This window comes from Chiloscyllium plagiosum, unplaced genomic scaffold (genome assembly GCF_037043375.1).
Source record: "Chiloscyllium plagiosum isolate Xiang-an unplaced genomic scaffold, Cpla_swu_hap1 HiC_scaffold_4, whole genome shotgun sequence".
NCBI lineage: Eukaryota > Metazoa > Chordata > Chondrichthyes > Orectolobiformes > Hemiscylliidae > Chiloscyllium > Chiloscyllium plagiosum.
The window spans coordinates 11,761,035-11,784,421 of record NW_028270142.1 but is presented as its reverse complement, the minus strand read 5'-3'; positions in this window follow the sequence as shown (position 1 = coordinate 11,784,421).

The window sequence follows — 23,387 nt, the reverse complement described above, 5'->3', positions numbered from 1 at the left end:
GGCCTTTCAGCCCAAACTGGCCCATGCTGACCAAAATATCCATCCATGCTAACCCCATTTCCCTGCACTTGGGCCATATCCTTCTAAACCTTTCCTATCGACGCATTTATTTAAATGTCTTTTAAATGTTAATGTTACACTTTCCACTGGCAGCTCCTTCCATATGTGTTCCACCTCCTGTATAACAATGTTGCCCCTCAGGTTCCCTTTTATTCTTTCCCCTCTAACCTTAAACTGATGCCCTCTAGTCCTTGATTCTCCAACTCTGAGAAAAAGACTGAGTGTATTCACCCTATCCATGCCTCTCATGATCTTATACAATTCTGTAAGATTCCCCCTCAGTCCCCTACGCTCTAAAGAGAAAAGACGTAGCTTGTCCAGCCTCTCCCTATAACTCAGACCATTGAGTGTACTGCCTTCTAGTGTACTCCGTGGTTCCGGAGCTGGGGTGAGAGCAACCCATTGGCCCTAAAGGCTCACTAAGTGACCCAGGGGAGCGCATGAATCCAGATGGGCCAGATTTGATCTTGACCGTCTTCAGCTTGAGCATTCAAGGGGTGGAAGATTGCAAACAAGGTGGAGGTGGATGGCCCTGCCATCTTGGAAGTGAAAACTCTTCTAAGGCCTGTGTTTGGTTTCTCCTCCGACCAAGTGCTCATTTACTCAGCTCTGTCTCTTTGTGAGGATGGGGTACCTGCAGTGTTCCCTGTTCCTCTGTCACCCTGTTGGCCCACCTTCCATCCTGAGGCCCTGTCACTGTAGATTTGTGCACATCTCCACTACACCCTACAGCCTTTGGCCTCCTGCCTCAGGGACCCTTAGGGAGCTGGAACTGGCTGTCCATAACAACCAGCAACCTGTACATGGACATGTTGGACTCACTGCATTGCTGAAAATGTGTTGCTGGAAAAGCGCAGCAGGTCAGGCAGCATCCAAGGAACGGGAGAATCGACGTTTCGGGCATGAGCCTTCTGAAGAAGGGCTCATGCCCGAAACGTCGATTCTCCTGTTCCTTGGATGCTGCCTGACCTGCTGCGCTTTTCCAGCCACACATTTTCAGCTCTGATCTCCAGCATCTGCAGTCGTCACTTTCTCCTCACTGCATTGCTGCAGTGTCTGGGCAATGAGGTGCACTGCAACCCAATGCCATCCTGCTCCTCCCTGGGCAAGTTGATGCAGTTCCTGACTGCCAACATCACATGCTGTTCTCCTGCCTGCGGCTGAGCAGCTCCCTGCTCTCTGGCAGAGCTCCAAGAACCAGCAGCAATCCTTCCTCATCCGATTGTGCAGCCATCGCAATGGGGTATTTGTCAGCTGGGGGTCCCCCACTCTTTAAGTCTAATGTTCCCAACGAGCTGTCAGTATATGGGCTAGTAGGCTGCAGGAGATAGTCTTGCTGATTCTTCTTCTGAAAATGTAGTACTCAGGTCCAGGAGGGCACTTCTTGGGGAGGTGGGTTTTCCGTGGCAGAATCATGGGGATGTCTGTGCTGCCTGCAAGACACGAGAGAGAGAGGAGATAGCACGACCAGTGGTTAGCAGTGTGCAACATGGGAGACTGACAGTGGGGTTAATATGAGCCTTCAAGTGGAATGAAGAGTGAGATTTGTGCAGTTTTTGATGTGATATGGATGTCTTGGCATCCCTGCAGGAACAGGCCCTGTTTTTATCAGAGAATCATTGAATCCCTACAGTGTGCAAACAGGCCCTTCAGCATATCAAGTCCACACTGACCCTTCAAAGAGTATCCCACCCAAACCCATTCCCCAACATTTCCCCTGATGAATGCACCTCACCGACATATCCCTGGACACTATGAGCAACTTGGCATGGCCAATTCACCTCACCTGCACATCTTTGAATTGTGGGAAGAAACTGAAACACCCGGAGGAAACCCATGCAGACACGGGGAGAATATGCAAACTCCACACAGACAGTCACCTGAGGCTGGAATCGAACCCAGGTCCCTGGTGCTGTGAGGCAGCAGTGCTCACCACTGAGTCAACATGCCATCCCTTCTCCGAGAGGACCAGGATTGTCTCCTCGTAGTGGGTGAGGAGCCAAACATTGGGCACACCCTTACCCAGACAGCTTCGCTGTGCCCTGCTCTGTGCTGCCTTCCTGAGTAATGAAAGAAAGGCAGGTATTGGGCAAGGTGACAGTATAATGTGGCCGGTAGTGCTCGGAAAGGTGGTAGAAAAATGGTGAACTATTCCAAGGGTGTAAGGAAACATGACCAAGAGCTTGCGAGGTTAGTTTGAGGGGAGATTGGGGTGGATGAGATGAACTGCAGGCAACCGTGAGAGTTTTCCATTGTTAACTTCTGGGACATGGGTTTCACAGGCTGGGCCAGCATTTATTGCCTATCCCTAGTTGCCCTGGAGAAGCTGCTTTCTTGAACCACTGCCGTCTACTTGGTGTGGGTAAGCTGCTGGGGAGAGAGTTCCAGTATTTTGACCCAACTACACCGAAGGAGCAGTAATACAATTCCAAGTCAGGATGGTGAATGACTTGCAGGTGGTGGTGTTCCTGTGTATCTGCTGCCCTTGATTTTCTGGATGAAGTGGTTGTGGATTTGTGAGGCACTGTTGAAGGAACATTGGTGAATTTCTGCATTGTGTCTTGCAGTTGGTACACACTTCTGCTGTTATGGGTTGGTGGTGGAGGGAGTGGATGCTTGTGGATGTGGTGCTGATCAAGCAGGTTGCTTTGTCTTGGATGGAGTCAAGCTTCTTGTGTGTTGTTGGAACAGCACCCGAGGCATTGGGGAATAATCCTGACTTGTGAGTTATAGATGGTGGACAGACTTCAGGAAGTCAGGTGGTCAACCCTAGCTTCTGACCTCTTTCTGTATTTACATGGTGAATCCAGTTGAGTTTCTGCTCAGTGGTAACCCTCAGGATGTTGACAGTGGGAGATTCAGTGAGGATCATGCCATTGAATGTCAAACGGTTAAAGATAGATTCTGGTTTTTTTTGGAATTGGTCATCGTCTGGAATTGTGAGGGACAAATGCCGTTTCCTACTTTTTAACCCAAGCCTGGATATTGTCCAGGTCTTGTTGCTTTGGCATCTGAGGAGTCATGAATGGTACTGAACATTGTGCAATCATCAGTGAACATCCCCACTTCTGACCTTATAAAGGAGGGAAGATCATTGATGGAGCAGCTGAAAGTGTTTCAGTCTGGGACATTACCCTGAAGAACTCCTGCAGAGGTGCCCTGCAGCTGAGATGACTGACCTCCAACAATCACAACCACCTTCCAATGTGTCAGTATCACTCCGGCAGTGGAGAGTTTTCTCCCAAATTCCCATTGATTCCAGTTTTGTTCAGGCTCCTTGATGCCACATTCAGTCAAATACAGCTTTGATGTCAAGGGTTGTCACTCTCAGCTCATCTCTGGAATTCAGCTCTTTTGTCCATGTTTGAACCAAAGCTTTAGTGGGGTCAGGAGCTGGGTGGCCCCAGGTAGAACTGGTCCTGGGGATCAGTGAGTGGGTTATTGCCAAACAGATGCTGCCTGATATTACTATTGCTGATACCTTGCAACACTTTATTGATGATTGAGAGGAGAACGATGGAAATTGGCTGGGCTGGATTTTTCCTGCTTTTTGGGTAGATGCCAGAGTTGTAGTCATGAATGAGGCAAGTTCTGGAGTACAAGTCTTCACAAGTACTATTGCCAAAAAGTACTTCACAAGTACTAGCACAAGTACTATTGCCAAAATATTATCAATGTCCCATCATCACACTGTTGCACTCTACCACATCAATTCAGGAGCCCAATGGATAGGGGTCTGCACTGATTGTCTTCTGTATTATATGGAGCAAGGGGAACAATGCATGTAGATGGCATTGGGTCCTGCTGACACCTTAGGCAGTCCTTGTTTGACATCCTGACTTTTCACCTGGTCGTGCACAGAGCGGCAGCTCTTAGCTAATGCCCAACAGTGACTGAGCTAGGGATATACACACAAAGAGATTCAATCCTGTAGGATGGCCAAGAAGTAGACATTCTGCACGTCTGTGTTCCAAACAGTGCATCAGCCTTTTAAAAGCCCTAAATCATTGTACACGGTGTTAGCTGTGACCCCTTCCTCACAGATCACTTTCTCCGAGCGGAATGGTGGCCAATTTCTTCTCCATTGTTCACTTTCGACAGAGTTCACAAAGGAAGGCGACAGTGAGTGCTTCTCTGTCAATGCTTCCTGCCTCAGCCTGAGCGAGTTTCAGATGCCCCCTTCTTAGTTGCTTATCCCATCAACCCCAAAGGCTTTTGACTTCCCCAGATTCTAACCCAGCACGTCCACATGTGCCCACACCTGCCCACCTTTCCCACTCACCCCTGAGTACGTGAGGTGACCATGTCTGATGTGCTGATTAAATTTCCCCTTGCTTTGAGTCCAGGGTGTTCCTGGCCATAAGTAAACTGCCCACTCCTGCATTGTCGTGGTTTGTCATATCTCCCAGTTACCAATTTGTTTACAACTGTACTCATCTCTTCTCCATGACAGAAGATCCTGATGCCAAAGAACTAACCTGCCAAAAGGGGGCAGTCTTGTAGCAAAAGCTGCCCTTGGCCTGCCAGCTGCCTTAATGTGTGTGTGGAGAGACTCGACAATGGCCCACTCCCTTGAGTGGCCTGACTAGTTAGCAGTGGCTGAGACAAGCCCAGATGCCTTGCCAGGTGACTGCACACAAAATGATCCAGGACTGAGACAGCTCTGCACTGACTCTTCCCCCTTCTGCCATTCCACCCTGATGGACCGTTAAGGAGATAAAGGACTGACTGTGACCTATTCCTCGAACTGCATAGATACGGAACCTCCCCTTAGCAAAGCCACCCTAGCCAGATGCTTGAGCCAAGGCCAAAGCCCTGGACTGGTATGGCAGGCTGCCCTTGTCTAGCGTGCTGGGACTTCCTAACCGATGGGTGTTCCCATGGACTTCACTGACGTCTACCCCCTGAAGACTTTGAGACATAGCCAGCTGCTTGCTGAAGTGTGCTTGGCATGAACAGATTAGATTCCCTACAGTGTGGAAACAGGCCCTTCGGCCCAACAAGTCCACACCGACTCTCCGAAGAGTAACCCACCCAAACCCATTTCCCTCTGACTAATGCACCTAACACTACGGGCAATTTAGCAAGGCCAATTCACCTGACCTGCACATCTTTGGACTGTGGGAGGAAACTGGAGCACCCGAAGGAAATCAATGCAGACACGGGGAGAATGTGCAAACTCCGCACAGACCGTCACCCAAGGCTGGAATCGAACCTGCGACTCTAGTGCTGTGAGGCAGCTGTGCTAACTACTGAGCCACCGTGGCCAGTGCAGCAAGCTGCCTGGTTATGTGACTGCACTTGCTGACACCATGAGGCAAAGTAAAGCATGCACGCTGCAGGCAAGTCAGTAGATGCTCAGTGAATGGGTGCTAAGAATGCAAGCAGCACTGATACACAACCAGGTTATGGTCATGAGTTGAGTCTCTGTTCCTGTGTGTAACTTAACCCGCTGCAGCCTTTTAGTGCTAGTTACCAGTGTGCCCTACAATGTCAGTCTATGCTTCTAGGTCACACTGCCATTTTATCAGAGAGGTGTCAGGCTGGTGTCAATGGTTTGCACAATGTCAGATTCCATGGAGTAAGGGTACTTGCAGTTCGTGCACATTCTGCAGGTTTGGTTGAGAGGAAGTGATGAGGAGGTACCCACTATGGTTTCCACAGCGGGTTTCTCCAAAGTCTGATTTGTTCGGCAAGTTTGATAAGACTGGGATTTTAATGAGGTGCATTGTTGTATAATATTAACAAGGTGTTTAACAAGTCTTAATCCCTGCCAGCCGAGTGAGAATCTCACCATGCTGCTTGTGAAAATCAAAAATGATGGAGACTAATTTCGATGATCTCACTGGACTTCTCTTCTGATTTTGCCGCGCATCTCGCCAAAGCCAGTGTGGCTGACTCCTCTGTAAGATTCCACCCTCTGTTACAGAAGCACTTTCCAATCTGATATGCCTCTGTATTCTCCACCTGGCCAACTACATCAATTCACAAAAAAAACAAAATTCGCCCCTCCAAGTAGACTTCTTTGTCAACATAGAACAAAACATACTTTAAAAGAAGCAACATTTGTTAGAAATGGCATTTAATGAACATAAGAATTCATTAGATGTGAGTAACTAATAATTTCAAAGGTAAATGCTTTGGATCTTTTCCTCTAAAGGTATGTATTCTTCTTCATAATTATATATATTCACTTGTTGCTTGTGATGTTTTACAATATTTTGGATATTTAAGTTTCAGGTGTCCAAACGTCTTTCTTGTGTCAGTGACTACTGTAACAAAACCCAATTAGTTCCACAAGGCACTTATAGATTAACAGTCTCTAGCTTGATTACAGTGAATGGTAAGTATTTCCTGCACTTTATATTCACATATGGATTGAGTAAGGCAGTGGCAGAGAGACTACTGTTTTCACTTCACTGTGTCTTCATTCAGTTACCAAAGGCAAATCAGCCCTTCTGTTTACATGGTTGGCTCCTCAGAGAATTTTAAGCTTTTACAGTTACAATGCCAGGCCAAAATAATGCCCCAGTGATAATTGCACACTGTTGCACAGGGACATTGAACATCAAGTACATGTATTCCATTACACTTAGTACTCGATTTTGATACAGAAATTAAAAGGTTCTTTCAAATGTATTTATAGATTGACTAAGAAAGTATGGTGTAGGAACTGACTGAGAATTACCTTAGTTCTGCAGAAGTATCTTTGTAAGTTAATGATATGATCCCCTCTGAACTGAACAATTAGCAATTACTTAATTTTTCTTTTGATCTTTACAGCTGTTCCAAAGGAGATTGTGTTTCTCACAACTATTCCACACAAAAAAGCTTATATTTCTTTGTGTGTCTACCTGTAATTATTTTGTGCAAACTACACCAACTTTAATATACTGGATAGGAATGAACCTCTGACCTCATTCCCTGACCAGTGTCTAACTTGATTCACATTTGGTCATTTTCAATCGATTGAGAATCAGATGGGTTCTATAATAAGTAGGTGATCTGTGAGGAGGCAATGAGGATAAAATGTACTCCAAAATGCATTCTGTAGTCCTGCTAATGACAAAATACCCAAAACATTCCATCAAATAGACGTAATTCTCGTTTAGCATTTAATACTAGATTTGCTCTGGATAGAAACTTGTGATCCTGTACAATTCAAAATACTGGATTATGAGAAATGTGAGATAAACATAATATTTGAAATACATATCTATTTGCATTTGTTTTTGTGGTAATGTATAATTCCCACAATACAGAACAAAGAACATTTCACTAACCCAATTATCTTGGAATGACATTATTCAGAAGCAAAGGATCAGCTTAGTCTGTTGAACAAATAATGTTACTAAAATCACAAGTTTTAGCAGGTATAGCAGCATCTACAGATAGAAACAGTTAACATTGTACATTTACGACAGAGATGAGGAGAAATTTCTCCTCTCAGAGGATTGTGAATTCCCACAGAGGGCTGTGGAGGCTGGCTCATCAAGCATCTTCAAGGCTGACGTAGATGGATTTTTGATCAAGAAGGACATCAAGGGTTATGGGGCAAAAAGCAGGAAGTGGAACTGGGGATGATCAGATTACCAAGGTCATGTACACCTCTGTGACTCTGTGTTGAATGGTAGTGCAGACTCAATGGACTGAATTGCCTGATGCTGCTCCTATGTCTTATGGTTTATTTTAAGCCAACGACTCTTCATCAGTCTGTTTTTAATTTACTGGTTTATGTAAGCAGGAGAGAAAGGGGCTAGTTGGTTACTAACTCTGTAAAACAGCTACTTACTTAATCCCATTCCTAATACTTTTATACAGATTTTTCTATTACCAAATGTTTTTGTGCTTCTTTTCTGAAAACTATTATCAATTCCATCACTGTTTAACTGATATGTATTATTATTTTGGGAAAAGTACTAAAAGACACAGCCTCAAACAAAAGTTAGACCTTCTTTGACCCAGAAACAGGAATAGCAAGAAAAACTTGCGATTACTACAAATCATGGAATAGAATAGAATAGAAGCCGTACAGTGTGGAAGCAGGCCATTCAGCTTAATGACTCCACACCAACCCACCAAACACACTCACCCCGTCCCTGTAACCCTGCATTTCCCATGGCCAATCCACCTAACCTGCACATCTTAGGACTGTGGGAGGAAACAGGAGCACCAGAGGAAACCCATGCAGACACTGGGAGAATGTGCAAACTCCACACAGACAGTCGCCCGAGGGTGGAATCAAACCCAGGTCCCAGGTCTGTGAGGCAGGAGTGCTAACTACTGAGCCACCAAACCGATATCCCAGAGCCACTGTACCACTCCCCAATGAAATTATTTGGAGAATATGGAATTGTTTTTAAAATGATTCTAAAATACTTTTGGATCGACTTTTGTAGCAGGAAGCTTTAGTCAGGACATTTCTTGTAAATGGCCTTTGCAAGAATTATTTCTATCTTCTGGAATCAGAGCTAGGGATGAGATGCCATAACCCCTGCCTTTCATCCTGACCCTGGATGTAACCATGGCGATGGGCTGGTTAAAAAGCTGCCTTGGTTTTCTGGATCCCAGTTCTATTAAAGCCCATTAGGTCCTTTCAATCCCAGCCTTTCCTCCACACCTCCCCCCATCATCCCTCATTTCCTCCTTTACAAGCTCCATGCCCCTATTTTGCCCACTTACCCCCCAGCATGAACTAGCTACAGAACCAATAAGCCATACCATAACACTGACAACTCATGAAAGGCCCACTAAGAAAATAGTTTCTGTTGATTCAGTTACCAGTGAGCCTCATTCTGAATGCATGAATGCTCTCCAAGATTCGCTAATGGATTAGTTCAGCAGAGATCTTCTTACACAGGCTAAAGTGGAGAGTTAACTTTGATAGATCGATGACCTAATGAGTTTATAATAAGTTATTCTTTCATAGATTTGTTTTTTCAATGCTTTATGTTTAGGTAATATTGTAATCCAGAGGGAATCTCAATGTACAGGTAGACTGGGCATATCTAAGTACAACTAATGTTGTAGAAATGAATGCGAGATGGTTTTCTGGAGCAGACATTGTTGTAATACCCTGAAGTATTCTAGACATTTTAATTTACAATTTCAAAATGTGTGTGTCTTACAAAACACGGCTAATACTGTCAAAAATGGCTTGGATGTAACTTATGTGGCTGGCTTAAGGTAGAAAAATCACAGAATGTTACACCCATGGATGTGTAAAGAACTTCAAACAACAGCTCATCAAGGAATTAGGGCTTAGATTGGTTCAGAGGTTGGTGCAACATCGAGGGCTGAAGGGCCTGTTCTGCGCTGTATTGTTCTATGTTCTAACTGGCGTGTCAAAGTAGACTGGACTGTGGCCTTTTGTGACTTCAGAGATATCAAGGGGGCTAACGGGTCTCTACTCAACAGCAAGCCAACCCCTACAGATTATGTCCCGAACTGCAGGCAGATAGTTTGTTTTTGTTTATTTCCTTTTGAAGAACACACAAGGACCAAGGCTATAAAGTGAGATTCAAATCTGCTGCAGTGTGCTTGTGAGACTAAACATTCTCATATGCATCAGCCTGGATTAGCATGTTGTGAAGGGCACAGCTGAAGAACTGCTCCCACTCGCCCCTCCATTGCAGGTAAAGTAAGACTTTCTCTCATGCTGAGTACTGTAAGCAAAACAGAAGGAGTCAGCATGACAGCAGGACTCCATCTCACCCTGGATGTTAGAATTCAGTCATGGTCTAAAGGAATCAGAACTAACCTGTCTGTCACTAGCAGTCTGGAGCTGCTCTACATGAGTTATGATGTTAGCCCCAGACATGGTAGATCGGCAGAAATTGGTTCTGGATCAGTGGTGCTGGAAGAGCACAGCAATTCAGGCAGCGTCCGAGGACAGGCAAAATCGACGTTTCGGGCAAAAGCCCTTCATTTTACCTCGGCAGAAATTGGTGCCATGCATCTTGGACAGGAACCCAGAGGGCCTGCTGGATGGAATAATTCACCTCGCCATCTCGCCTGTTGTACCATGACAATCACATCTGCCAAACAAAATTCTACATACTTACTGAAATGTTTCCCTCTCTCTTGCAGGAGAAATTAACGTGTACATACAGAGCGAAGCATGTAATTGAAACAGATCAGACTGTGTGTTCTTACCCTGATGGAGGACATACTGGTTACAGCCAGGAAAGGTGCCAAAACCAGAGAAGATCACAGTGTATTCAAGCTTAACTCATTTGCCCACATCAAGTGTCTGATGTCTGTCACTGTGGACCTGAAGTACGAGAATTTGCTAACAAGTTCCAGTAGAGAGCTACTTGGTACGATCGGGGTAGGGATATGACACCTCACCCATGACAGCCATTTTTTTCTGATCCTTATAGTCAGGGACAATAAGATTGTGACACTGAGTGACATTTTATAAGCTTTTGTAGTTGTTTCATGTGGGTGACCAATCTGGCATCATCAGTGTTGGTGAGAACTCAGATCGGGATTGGATCCTGTTGTGTCTTCCCTTTCAATCTTGATAGATTGCTGAATGTTTCATCTGACCTGGTGTGCAAGTCAATGCCTTCTATATCAGAAACATGGAGAAGAAGGCACCAAACAGAACAGGCAATAGCACATAGCCTTTCATCCCAAGCAAGATTATTCTTCTTTAAATACAGAGACATAATAGCACAAAGTACACCTGGTGTGATATCAGTAAAACCTTGTATAGATTTAGTAAGACTTATCCTTGTATTCCAATCCTTTTCCATCATCTCATCATGCAGTTTGATTTCTTAATTTCTTGCTGTAATTATAAGCTGACACTCTGTTCCATATATGAGTACATACAAGTCATGATTATTAGCATTTATAGTATATTGTTTGTACAGGTCCTTCCAACTATCAAATTTACACAATTCACACCTTTTAAAAGTATTCTGCTTTTATATTCTTTCTATCAAAGTGAATAATGCTTCTCTTCAATGTACTCTTATCTACCATTTTGTTGCCCAGTTGCTTGTTCTGTATGACTCTTCTTGAAGCCTCTTTGTGTCCTCCACACAGCTTACATTCCTGTCCAGCTTTTTATCATCAGCCAATGCAGGTACATTGCTCTTAATCTCTCCATTGAAGTCACTAACATAGATTGCAGGTCGTTGATGACAGAGCACAGACTCTTGCTGCACTCCACTAGTCACAGCTTGTTGGTGTGAAAGCAGCTTGTTGATCCTTACACTCTGCTTCCTGTACACTAACTAATTCTCTATTTATTCTCAGATATTACATGTGCCATATTCTTGCATTGGGATCAGCTTTAATTTGGGGCAGAGGAACCAGAAAAACTTGTCTCGATGCTTTGGAATACAGGGAGTCTGACTTACAAATACTCATTCTCAAGAATGTGAACTCTTACAGGGGTGTAATTTTAAAGACTCGACATATCAACATTTCCTATACTTACAAATGGCTTCTTAACATTAGCCTGCACTGTGTTTTGACTTGCATACAAATCAATTTGTGAATAGATTTCAGAATGGGACCCATTCGCAATTCCAGGAAAAGCCCGTGCTTTTGTCTCAGGAGGCTTAGGATGCATTTCAGGTCGTGGCAAGCTTTGGAATGCTTTGAAGTAAGACTTAATGCCCGATTAGAACAAGGTGGCAATGCTTTAGCTTCTTTGCCTCTTATAGGGGACATAAAAAGAAATCCAAAAGATATTTGTAGGATCTTACAATCAAGAGCACCCACATATAACTCATCAGGTAACAGTTGAGCTGGCAATTGTGTCAATTTTTGGAATTTGAGTTTGTAGTTCTGGTTATTTTCCCAGAGCTGCAGAGTACCATTGCCTGCACATATGTGCCAAATAGGGTACCCAAACATCACCCAAGATTGATCATTAACCTGCATATCTTTCCATTCCATTGTTCTGCAGCAGATGTGCAACCACGAATATCTATTCAGCCATGTAGAAGAATCCTCAGAAATTTCACTGGATGGTCTCATCCTACAATGTTCCATTCCCAAATGTCTTCACACCTAGAGGCAAATTTAGCCATTCAGAGACAAAGAACACCCACTCACTACATTGCTGATGATGCCTCCCAGAAGCCCAAGAAATAAGGTCCAAGAGTGATACAATGAATGTCATGTGACCACCAGATGTGTCATCAAGTGAGGCATCGAATGGCAATAATTCACTTTGCATGCCTGGTCAGACTTCAGACTCCAGCTCCAATCTCCAGAATAGCCCTGATGTGTTACACTTTGCAGAAAATTACACAGTAATAAGATTTGGCACTGCAGAAGGATAAACTGAGGGAACAGAATCTCCTTGGATAATTGCAAGGAGAAATAGAAAGAAATTGTTGCGTGGGATACCCTCATTATTGAATTATTCACTTTGGTTCTACCTCAGTGTAAATCCAACAGCCACATGCACAAGCCACTCTTGCCTCTCAAAATTCTGCCAATTCATTAACATAAAGCAGCCCTGCAAACAGCCAGGCCTAACTTTCACAGCTCCCCCATTACTCTGTGTCAAATCATGTCTACCCATTCATCATCACACAACTGGAAAGGCTGCATGCCATATAGCAAACCAAAGAATAATCCTTATGTATGGTTCACATACAAAATAGACATAACATTTTCATGTCAGCTGATGTGTGCTGTGCCCAAAAGCAGGTCCTTGGCTCATAATCTTCTCCATGTCCCTCTATCCTGTGTCAGTCTTTTCGTTTTCCTTCAACTTTCAATCCATGTCCGAATGCAGCAGGACTTGGAAATATCAAACCTTGGGATGACAAGTGGCAATTAACTTTTGTATCATACAAGTGCCAGGCAATAACCCTCTCCAACAAGACAGAATAGAACCATACCTTATTGTATTGCCATCACTGAATCCCCTGCTATCAACCCCATGGTGGTTACCATTGACCAGCAACTGACTGGATGGGCTATAAAAATACTGTGGCTACAAGAGCAGGTCAGAAGCTGGGAATTCTGTGGTGAGTAATTCACCTCTTGTCTTCTTAGTGGCTTTCCACCATCTGTAAGTCAGGAGTGTGATGGAATAGTCCCCATATGCCTGGGTGGGTGCAGGTCCAGCAACATTCAAGAAGCTCCCACCATCCAAGACTAAAGCAGCCATTTGATTGGTAATACCAGCTCCGTAGCCAAGAAAGCCCAGCAGTGCCTGTATTTTCTGCATAAGGCTGAGGAAAGCCCACCTCCACCCCCCCTCCCCCACCCCTCCATCCTCATCACATTCTACAGAGGGTTCATTGAGAGTACCCTGAGCTGCTGCACCAGTGCCTGCTTTGCGAATTGCACCATCTCGGATTGTAAGGTCCTATAATGGATAGTGAAGACAACTAAGCAGATCATCGGGGTCTCTCTTCCCTCCATGACACACATTTACACCACACGCTGCATCTGAAAAGCTAAGAGCATTGTGGAAGACTCCACACACCCCTCACTCAAACTCTTCTCCCTCCTGCCATCTGGCAGAAGATACCAGAGCATTCAGTCTCTCATGGCCTGACTGTGCAACAGTTTCTTCCCCCAAGCCCTCAGACTCCTTAACACTATATGATCAGTCTCTATTCGTCTGAAACTTTGCAGAACTTTGAATTGTTGCAAGAACCATGTTTTATTAATTATCATTCTTTTATTACACTGTAATTTTTCACTACCCCATGCCTATTGTCTTGATGTGTCAGGAATTACTGTACTGTCTTGGATGTTTTGCATTTCTTATGCACTTTATGCCGCCCTGTGTATGATCGTGTAGTTTGTGTTGTCCATATAGCATATTGGTCCTGGAGGAACTCTGTCTTGTTTTTACTGTATCAGTTGTATCTGGTGGAAATGACAAATAAAGCTCGCCTTGACTCTTGACTTGACTTTTGACCCATTCACCTTCTCTTCCTTCACCACTGCATACTATCTGCAAGATGTATTGCAGTTACACACCAAGACTCCTTCAACAGCACCTTCCAAACCCACAATATCTACCACCTGAAGGGAAAAGGGTAGCAGATACATGGGAACACCACCACTTGCAAGTTCTCCTCAAAGCCACACACAATCCTGAGTTAGGACTATAAGGCTGTTGCTTCATTGTCACTGGGTCAAAACGTTGGAACTCCTTTCCTAACAGCAGGCGGGATATCCCTACGCCCAAAGACTGAAACAGTTCAAGTCACTTTCTCCTGGCAATTATGGAAAGGTCATAAATGCCAGCATAGCCAGCAATGCCCACCTCCCATTAATGGCTGCATAGTTAAGGAGAACAGTCTCCCCGATTTCAGATGGCTGGGCATCAGTCTGAGATTACTTAGTCACTTGGTGTCAGGGAGACTAAAGCAGCATTAGTTGGCTTAGACATAGCACTTGGAAGTAAGGTCAACCAGGACTTTTTACCTTAGAATTTGCACTTTAGTACAGAGGATAAACCAGTCAGTTTGTGGCTTATATCAAGTGATTTAGCACAGCAGGAGAAACAGGAAGCATGTGGCAGTGAGAAGCAGGAAAGAGTACATGTGAAAATGCTGAGAGGGACGATGTCACTGTACATAATAGTGCTGTATCATTGTCAGAGATGCTGCACATGCCAGAGGCTTATGTTAGCCGATACATGGGAACACCACCACCTTCAAGCTCCCTTCCAAGGCACTCTCCATCCTGACTTGTAAATATATTGCCATTCCTTCACTGTCGCTGGGTCAAAATCCTGGAATTATCTCCCTAAATGCATTGTAGATCAACCTACAGCAGGTGGACTGCAGCCGTTCAAGAAGGCAGTTCACTACCATCTTCTCAAGGACTACTAGGGATGGACAATAAATGCTGACCCAGCCAGTGATGCCCACATCCTACAAATGAATAAATAAATACACAGTACAAGCACTGAAGAGAATAGCACTGTGTGAGAGTCAGAGGGAAGGAGTGTTTAGTGTGGCTAGGCTGGATCCAGTCAACCAGGGGCCATCACCACAATCAATGGCACAGATAAGCCAAGAACAGTCCATAGTCACTCAGGTGGTTGGTTTTATGCATGTACTGGGATCAGTGCTATTGCTATCTAGAGATTGAGCCAAGACCAGTAAAGTAAAAACAGTCCAGAGCTTGCAGGTTGGTCACTCAGGGATGGGGTGAGGTGAAATAGGGGAGGAGGTAGAGTAGGTCACACTTTTTGCAGCTCAGACCATGGTGTCATCAGGGCCTCAGGCAGCTCCAGCTTGGCCTCATTGTATTTGGTTATGAAGGGAATGGCTGCAGTGATAAGTGGCAATTGGTGATAGTAGGGTGGGAGCTGGAACTGTCCCAGCTGGGACTGCAAAGTTTCAAGTGGAAAGTTCAGGCAAGTCATAGTCACTCTCGCCTCAATATGTGGAGGGGTGCAGGACAAGTAAAGGCATTGGAACCCCAAAGTCCATGAGCTCTAGGATTAAAATGTTCACATTATTTATTATGTGGAGAGTCTCAACTGATGGAATATTGTGTCCAGTTATGGTCGTCACACTACCCGAAAGGATGTAAAGGCTTTGGAAAGGGTACAGAAATGATTTACTCAAATGTTGCCTGGTTTGGACAGTATGAGTTAAGAGAAGAGATTGGACAAACTTCGTTTGTTTTCACTTGAACTTCGGAGGCTGAGGGGCAAACAGATAGAAGTTTGCAAAATTATAAGAGCCTTGGATAGGGTGGATAGTTGGAGGGCTTTTTACCACAGGGTAGGAACGTCAATTTCTATGGGACAAAGGTTTAAGGTAAAGGGTGGGACATTTAAAGGAGATTTAAGAGACAAGTCGCTTGCACAGGGGTTGATGAGTGCCTGGAATGCGCTGCCGGGGAGGTGTTAGAAGCAGATACAATAGCAGCATTTAAGAGACATCTTGGCAAACACATTAATAAGCAGGGAATAGAGGGATACGGACTGCATAGAGGCAAGAAGTTCTTAGTTTAGAAAGACATCATGTGTTAGTGCAGTCTTGGTTGTCCAAAGGGCCTGTTCTGTGCTGTATTTCTCTTTGTTCTTTGGGGAATGTGAAGAGTCAGAGGGGTCACTGGGATCTAATGGAAAAGAGGCATTAAACAATGGGGGCTAAATCATGGGTCACAGCCTACTAGTCACTCACTGAAACACAAAGTTGGTACCTCACTATATTGCGACGAAAATTAACCAAGTCGGAAAAACACTGATTCCAAAGTAGGAGGAACAAGGTTCTGTTTCTTTCAAATGGGGGGATGGGGGGGTATAGTTGTGGTGGAATGTAAGCTCATCATAAGTGTCAAAGTTAAACAATGCTGATCAGTTCACAGCTCATCTACAAATCAACATTTTTCAAACAATTCAGGTCAGCGATGTCTTTAACAGGGAATCGTTAGGCCTATGTTGTGCCCACTGATTGCCACTTTATAACCTATGAGGTCAGGCAGACTCAGTGTAACAAGGTACTTTCCCTCACATCTCATCTGTTCAACTGGCCCAGGTATACAAGGATTCAACGCCTATGCATTGTAGCTGCTGTGTCCTGACACTCTACAGTAAGCCATGACTACTGAGATGGATTGGGGAGGAGGTGAGGTTTATCATAGAAACATAGGAAGCAGGATGGAAGCAGGCCATTTGGCCCATTAAGTCCACACTGATCCTCTGAGTAGCATCCTGCTCAGACTGATCCCACCCTTGTATCCCTACATTTCCCATCACCGATCCACCTAACTTGCAATCTTTGGGTTGGAGTGGAGGATGGATGCAGTTTGCTGAGGGTATCTCCTACAAATTGCCAATTGGGGAATGTTACTGAGAAATTAAGTCAATAAGCATCTCTTAACAGCTCTCTTCTGATCAAACCTTCCCACTTTAGACTTGTAGAAACCTTCTGACATTGGGCAGGAACTGTACTAATCGCGCGCATAGAACAAAATTCTTGAGTATTCCTTGATGACAACAGCAGAGTAAAAATATTAAAATCCAAGCTGAGTGTAAATGCTTATAAAATTGGTGAAAGTATTTGTCTGTTTAGACCTTGAGATAATTTTATTACGTTTTGAGTGGTATTGTGTGTGAATATGTGAAAGGTAATAATGTGGCACAACATAACTTGACATGAAGTGCATGTTTGTAATAGTGTCTTTGTACATTTTCTTGCTGAAAGGGGAACCTTGAAGAGGAATGGAATGAAGGGGTGTAATCGTTTCAGAGCTGTCAAGGTGATACACAAAGATATTTTTTAACAGTCAATGACTATATACTCTAATAAACAATGTTAGTGTTGCATGACACCAGGTTATAGTCCAACAGGTTTACTTGAAATCACAAGCTTTCAGAGTACTGCTCCTTCGTCAGGAGAAGTCCACCCCAGTCCAACATCAGCACCTCTATATCACAACAGTGTCAGAAGTCTACTGAGATGTTGCTATCAATGTTGGGCAATGGGTTTTAACAGTAAAGAAAAGAAGTGACCAACAGGCAACACATTGCTTCAGGAGAATGAAACATGACAGCGCACTGAGGGAAGAAGCCAGTGCCAGAAGCTTCAGCAACTTTGCTGGCTTGCTAAGAGGGAAGGTACAGGACACTGGTGTTTGGCATCAGCTGAGACCATAAACAGGGAGGGCACAATGAGTTTTGGGAGGAAGGAGAGGCCAGGATCAGGAATGTCAGAGAATGCTTAAATGAGCTTTCCTATATAATGCAATGGTACAGGAGAAAGCATAGCATCTTTACTGTTTTTGATGTTTGAGTTTTATCAATGCCAAGTGCTTGTGAAAGAAATTCCATACATGACTAGTGACATACCCACCCTGGGTGATTAAAGTATAACATGTATAACTTTTGTGGCTAGTATAATAAACATAGGGGGATGGATCATTAACTGTAAGTACACAAAGGTATTGGTTAATAAACTTAATCTTCAAAAGATTTCAGAAGAGTAAAGCTTTTCATTTTCAAATGTATCATCTAAGAGAAATAAGTAAATAACTTCAACTGTTTCTGTAAACAAAGTATTTTCAAAGGTAGCAGGGACAGATGCATTATTAGGTATTCTCTGGGGCATGTACCTTTAACATAGGTAAAAATAAGCTGCATTAAGAAAGTATTCAACAATCATAAGGGCACAGTCGATGTTTAGTTGGGCTCGTAACTGGTGGTGCTAGTTATCACATGTGCATTCTTAAAGCACTGTGAACTATAGAAAGGAAGGAGATTGATTAGCAGTTCAATGTTGACGAACTTTTTTCAGATTATAACAGGAAATGGTATAATGTCCAGTGAATCATATGAATATGCTGGATTTTGTGGTTCTGGTAGAGAAAATGTTGAGGACATTGTAACGGGTCTTTGTTTCAACACAGTAAAGATGCATGAGGGTTTTTAGATCAGAAGCGAACACAGAGATTGCTGGAGAAACTCAGCTGGTCTGGCAGCAACTGTGGAGAGAGAAAAGGGTTAGCATTTCAATGTCACTATGACTCTTCTTCAGCTTAAAATCCTAGCATCTTATATCAATCTTCAATTCAGTAGGTTTACCATAAGTATTTGTGACCTAGACTCAGCCTGTGCTGTATCCCCGCTGTTTAGCAGATATCCCACAGTTGTTTTGTTTATTTGTAGATAGTGATGGTGGGGAGAGAAGGAGTAAATGATGACAGAGCATTATATTTGCTGCTAAACCTTTGAGTTCTGTGAATCTTCAGGTTGCAAATGACCTTTCTCCTCCCAGAGTGCAGTATTCAAACAAGCAAGTTTCTACAGGTTTTTATTTGCAGACATTCCCCGCCTCCCCAATGTCTCCACTCTACCATTTCTGGATAAAGGCCCGAGAGGCACCACAAGCCATTTTCAGAATTATAGAGTTTAATCCCACCAGCTAGCAACATATTCATGACTAGTGTTTTATGCTGATAAATTTGGTTGCATTGAAATTATAATCAAATAAAATGTGTATTATTTCTGCACATAGTTTAACCTAAACACAAAAATGTGAAACATTTCCATCATAGGTTGATTGAGAAGTCAATGATCCAGGCTGCAAGTCCAATTCCATAGGATAATTGTAATGTAGTACAAGTAGGATAAATGTAGAGTTCAATAGGAACACCTGGTGGTATTATCATTAGAAACTAGATAATACCATCAGTTTATTTTCTAACTGTAAAGACCTGTAATAACCAAACAAATATTGGATCAATGCTGCTAATAAATACTTTAGTTACTCCATTTATTTTCAACAAGACATATTCCTGATTATAATTAAAACAGTATTTCCTACAAGTTTGCTTTTGATCATGAGTAAATTAGGAGCACTCTAACTTACTTTAAAGGAAAGGAATAGTAAACGAAGCAGCAAAAGTTGTTTTCTGTAAATTATAACCATCCCACACAAACGAATTGATTCATTCCCACTAAGTACAGCAGTGTGTTATCGGAGAGAAACAAACTATGGGTTAAATTACTTGAAAGTGTATAGTGACGAAAATTACCTTGCAAATCATTGGACACTGTGTATCAATGTTTTAAAAAGGCACATTTATTCCATGATAAAACTAAGACACTGTCACATCGGTTGCTAACAACGTGTCATCCAAGCTGCTGGTGTATCGCAATTAGATTATCCGTTTTGTTTCTAATGCATTTTAAGGATGCTGAAACATTTAGCTACTGGTCCTGCAGATTTCCGTGTGTTCCTAGGTATTTTACAGAGATATTATCTCTACATAATTTTAGAAATATCACTAGTAACTCGGACTGGAATAACGTTCAATGCTGGTTTGTAGAGCTCCAGGATTATTTCACAGCCTTACAGACGTCCATGGCATACCTGCGGACTGAGCAATATATATAATAGGCAGTATTTTACTGGACCGTTCGCTGTTAAACAGTTACCTTCTTCAGCAGAACTATCGAATATAATACAATCATTTCACTAACCATTGAAATAATATGGTTTATTCATAGGGAAACCCGAAAAATATACATTCGATATACCAATCGGAATTGAGTTCACCAACTGTTGCTTACCACGCGATCTCGTTGAGATTAAAACATTGTTCTTTTCAAAAAAGTGTGACCTAAGAAGGGGCGGATTTTACAATTTCTAACATATGTGTGGAAAACCGGGCAGTTACTTCAGAAACAGCACATTTGAACTGACTGCCAAAGAGTAGAATTTCTCACTGGCACCAAAAACGGACGCCGGAAAAGTTAGGGCACTTTTCCAAACAATCAGCTAAATATTGTGCTTCCAATTAAACCTGTTGGACTGTAACCTGGTGTTGTGTGATTTTTAACTTTGTCCACCCCAGTCCAACACCGGCACCTCCAAATTATAGCTAAATATTGTTCCATCTCACACGCGTCAAACTGCGAGAATACATGACAGATACATAGAAATAGTGCTACAATAAAAACGGTCCAGTTTGTTCTCAGTTTTGCCACAGATTTATTTTTTGTTCTTAACCTGTACGAACATCAAAGGTCATTGTTCGAAACTGGAACAATTCCGAATTAAATTCTGACAGATTTCGGTCGCTTCCAGTAACCGCAACTGGGAGGGTTTGAGCGAGCGCTGTCTGTCTGTGACCAACAATCCCCCCCTCAGGGAGCTCAGTGGTTTGGGTCATGTGCTGTGTTTTAACATTTGGTTTATCCATCTCGACCGCAACGGCACAATTGTGCTGCTAAACCATCCAGAGTCTCCCAGAGATTACACTGCAACAAACCAGGGGGGGGGGGGGGGGAGAAAAACTGGAAAAGCGAGAGCGTGGTTGTCAGGAACAGGCTGATAGTTTCATTTGACTCCAGTCCACGCCGGGAAAAACCCCACACACACCTCTGTTGGAAACACGATATTTTAAAAAAGTAGTTAGCAAACGCAAATAATGATATTTAAAGTTGCAATGATGTGAACATTTGAAAGGATTACACTGAGTGTGACTTTTAATGGCACATATAAAGCATCCATCAAATCCGAAGTTGCCTAACGCGCGGCTAACTGATAGTTTCATGGAGTTGCCGCAAAATAAAAAGCGAAGACCTGTCAATGTGCTCTTGGAGAGTTGTGAACGGTCGAAGTCCAAAGATGGTTGGGAATCGGTACCCAGTGGTTTGTAAATTGTAAAACGGAGATAGCCAGGCATTTTACCCTCTCCAATTCGCACTGTTTTTAATTAGATGGGTTGGCGTCGTGAACAACGGCAAATTTGTGTGCGTTAACTGCGCGTGTTTATTCTCTAAATTAGAAACATCTTACCCTGAACCTTCGTTTTTTTTTCGCTGCATGTTTTCAGAGCAACTCCCAGGACTCGAAGCTGACCACAGCGGAATGATGTGGAATGTAGAGGGATCCCCAGCAAATGAAGGCAGACTTCCTAGAGACAGCAGACTGCTTTTGTCTAGAACATTGCTTGATGCTTTGTATTTTTTTAAAGTTTTTTTTCACAAAGGCTAAACCTGCCACTGGGGCAGTTTTCCCACGTTGAAATTGTTTCCTGAAACTGCAGCAAGGCAGGTCAGAATACTGAAATCCAGAGACACAGTGACCCCTGTCTCTTTGAAAAATGACCCCAAACCGCAGGCTAATAGCCATATATTAAATCTAAAATTTTCCTCCTCAATATTTAACATGTTTACTTAAGCAAGCACATAGATGCGGGTGGTCTTCATATAGTCTGTAAGGTTCAATGTGTGAATGAATCATGTATTGTATCCCCCACTGTTAATCTAACATTCCAACATTACACCGTTTTCAATCTCGGGGAGACTGGAATGATACAAAGGGACTGAAAATGTTGGATTTGTGCACGCGTTCCCAATTTGCACCCTACCCCAAACAGCAACCATATGGAGAATATGTGTAATGCAAGTATCTCCCGGATTTCGATCGTTCTCAAAATGAGATCATTCGAAGCAATTCTCCTGCCGAGTTTCAGAAGGAGGTTACGTTTGGCTTTGCCGGGGAAGCGACACAGGCAGCGAACTCAAAAGCAACTCTGAGCTCAACTCGCTCGACAAACCTGTTTCTTTCGAACGAATGAACATCAATAAAGTACACATTCGCTTTTCATTCCGAAAAAAAAAACCCCATAAAGCCTCCGGGTCAAGCAGGATGGGGATTTTGTTAATCGCGTGGGCAGACAAAATCTGTCAGTGAATACACCCAGCGGGTGACCCAGGGCGCTGATCGGAGTGTCTGCAAACTGATTTACAGAAATGAAGTTCCTTTATTTCATAATCGTGTGGCTGTGATAGCAGTTCATTTTTCTGTGATTATGCATCTCTCTGTATGTGTATACAGAGCCATAGAGATGTACAGTATGGAAACAGACCCTTCGGTCCAACCCGTCCATGCCGACCAGATTCCCAACCCAATCTAGTCCCACCTGCCAGCACCCGGCCCATATCCCTCCAAACCCTTCCTATTCATATGCCCACCCAAATGCCTTTTAAATGTTGTTATTGTACCAGTCTCCACCACTTCCTCTGGCAGCTCATTCCATACACGCATCACCCTCAACGTCAAAAAGTTGCCCCTTGGGTCCCTTTTATATCTTTCCCCTCTCACCTTGAATCCATGCCCTCTAGTTCTGGACTACCACACCCCAAGGAAAAGACCTTGTCTATTTACTCTACCCATGCCCCTCATGATTTTATAAACCTCTATAAAGTCACCCCTCAGCCTCCGATGCTCCAGAGAAAACAGCCCCAGCTTATTCAACCTCTCCCTATAGCTCAAATCCTCCAACCCTGGCAACATCCTTGTAAATCTTTTCTGACCCTTCCAACTTTCACAATATCCTTCCAATAGGAGGGAGGCCAGAATTGCACACAATATTCCATACAGTGGCCTAACCAATGTCCTATGCATCTACAACATAACCTCCCAACTCCTGTACTAAATACTCTGGCCAATAAAAGAAAGCATACCAAACGTCTTCTTCACTATCCTACCTACCTGTGACTCCACTTTCAAGGAGCTATGAACTTGCACTCCAAGATCTCCTTGTTCAGTAACATTCCCCAGGACCTTACCATTATATGTATAAGTCCTGAATTGATTTGCCTTTCCAAATTGCAGCACCTCCTTGGCCCATTGGCCTCCTTGAAATGAAACTCCTTGACCCATTGGCCTATCCCAACGTACTCTAAAGTAACTTTCTTTGCTGTCCAGTACACCTTCAATTGTGGTGTCTTCTGCAAACTCACTAGCTTTACCTCCTATGATGTGGAGGTGCCGGTGGTGGACTGGGGTGGACAAAGTTAAAAATCACACAACACCAGGTTAGAGTCCAACAGGTTTATTTGGAAGTACAAGCTTTTGGAG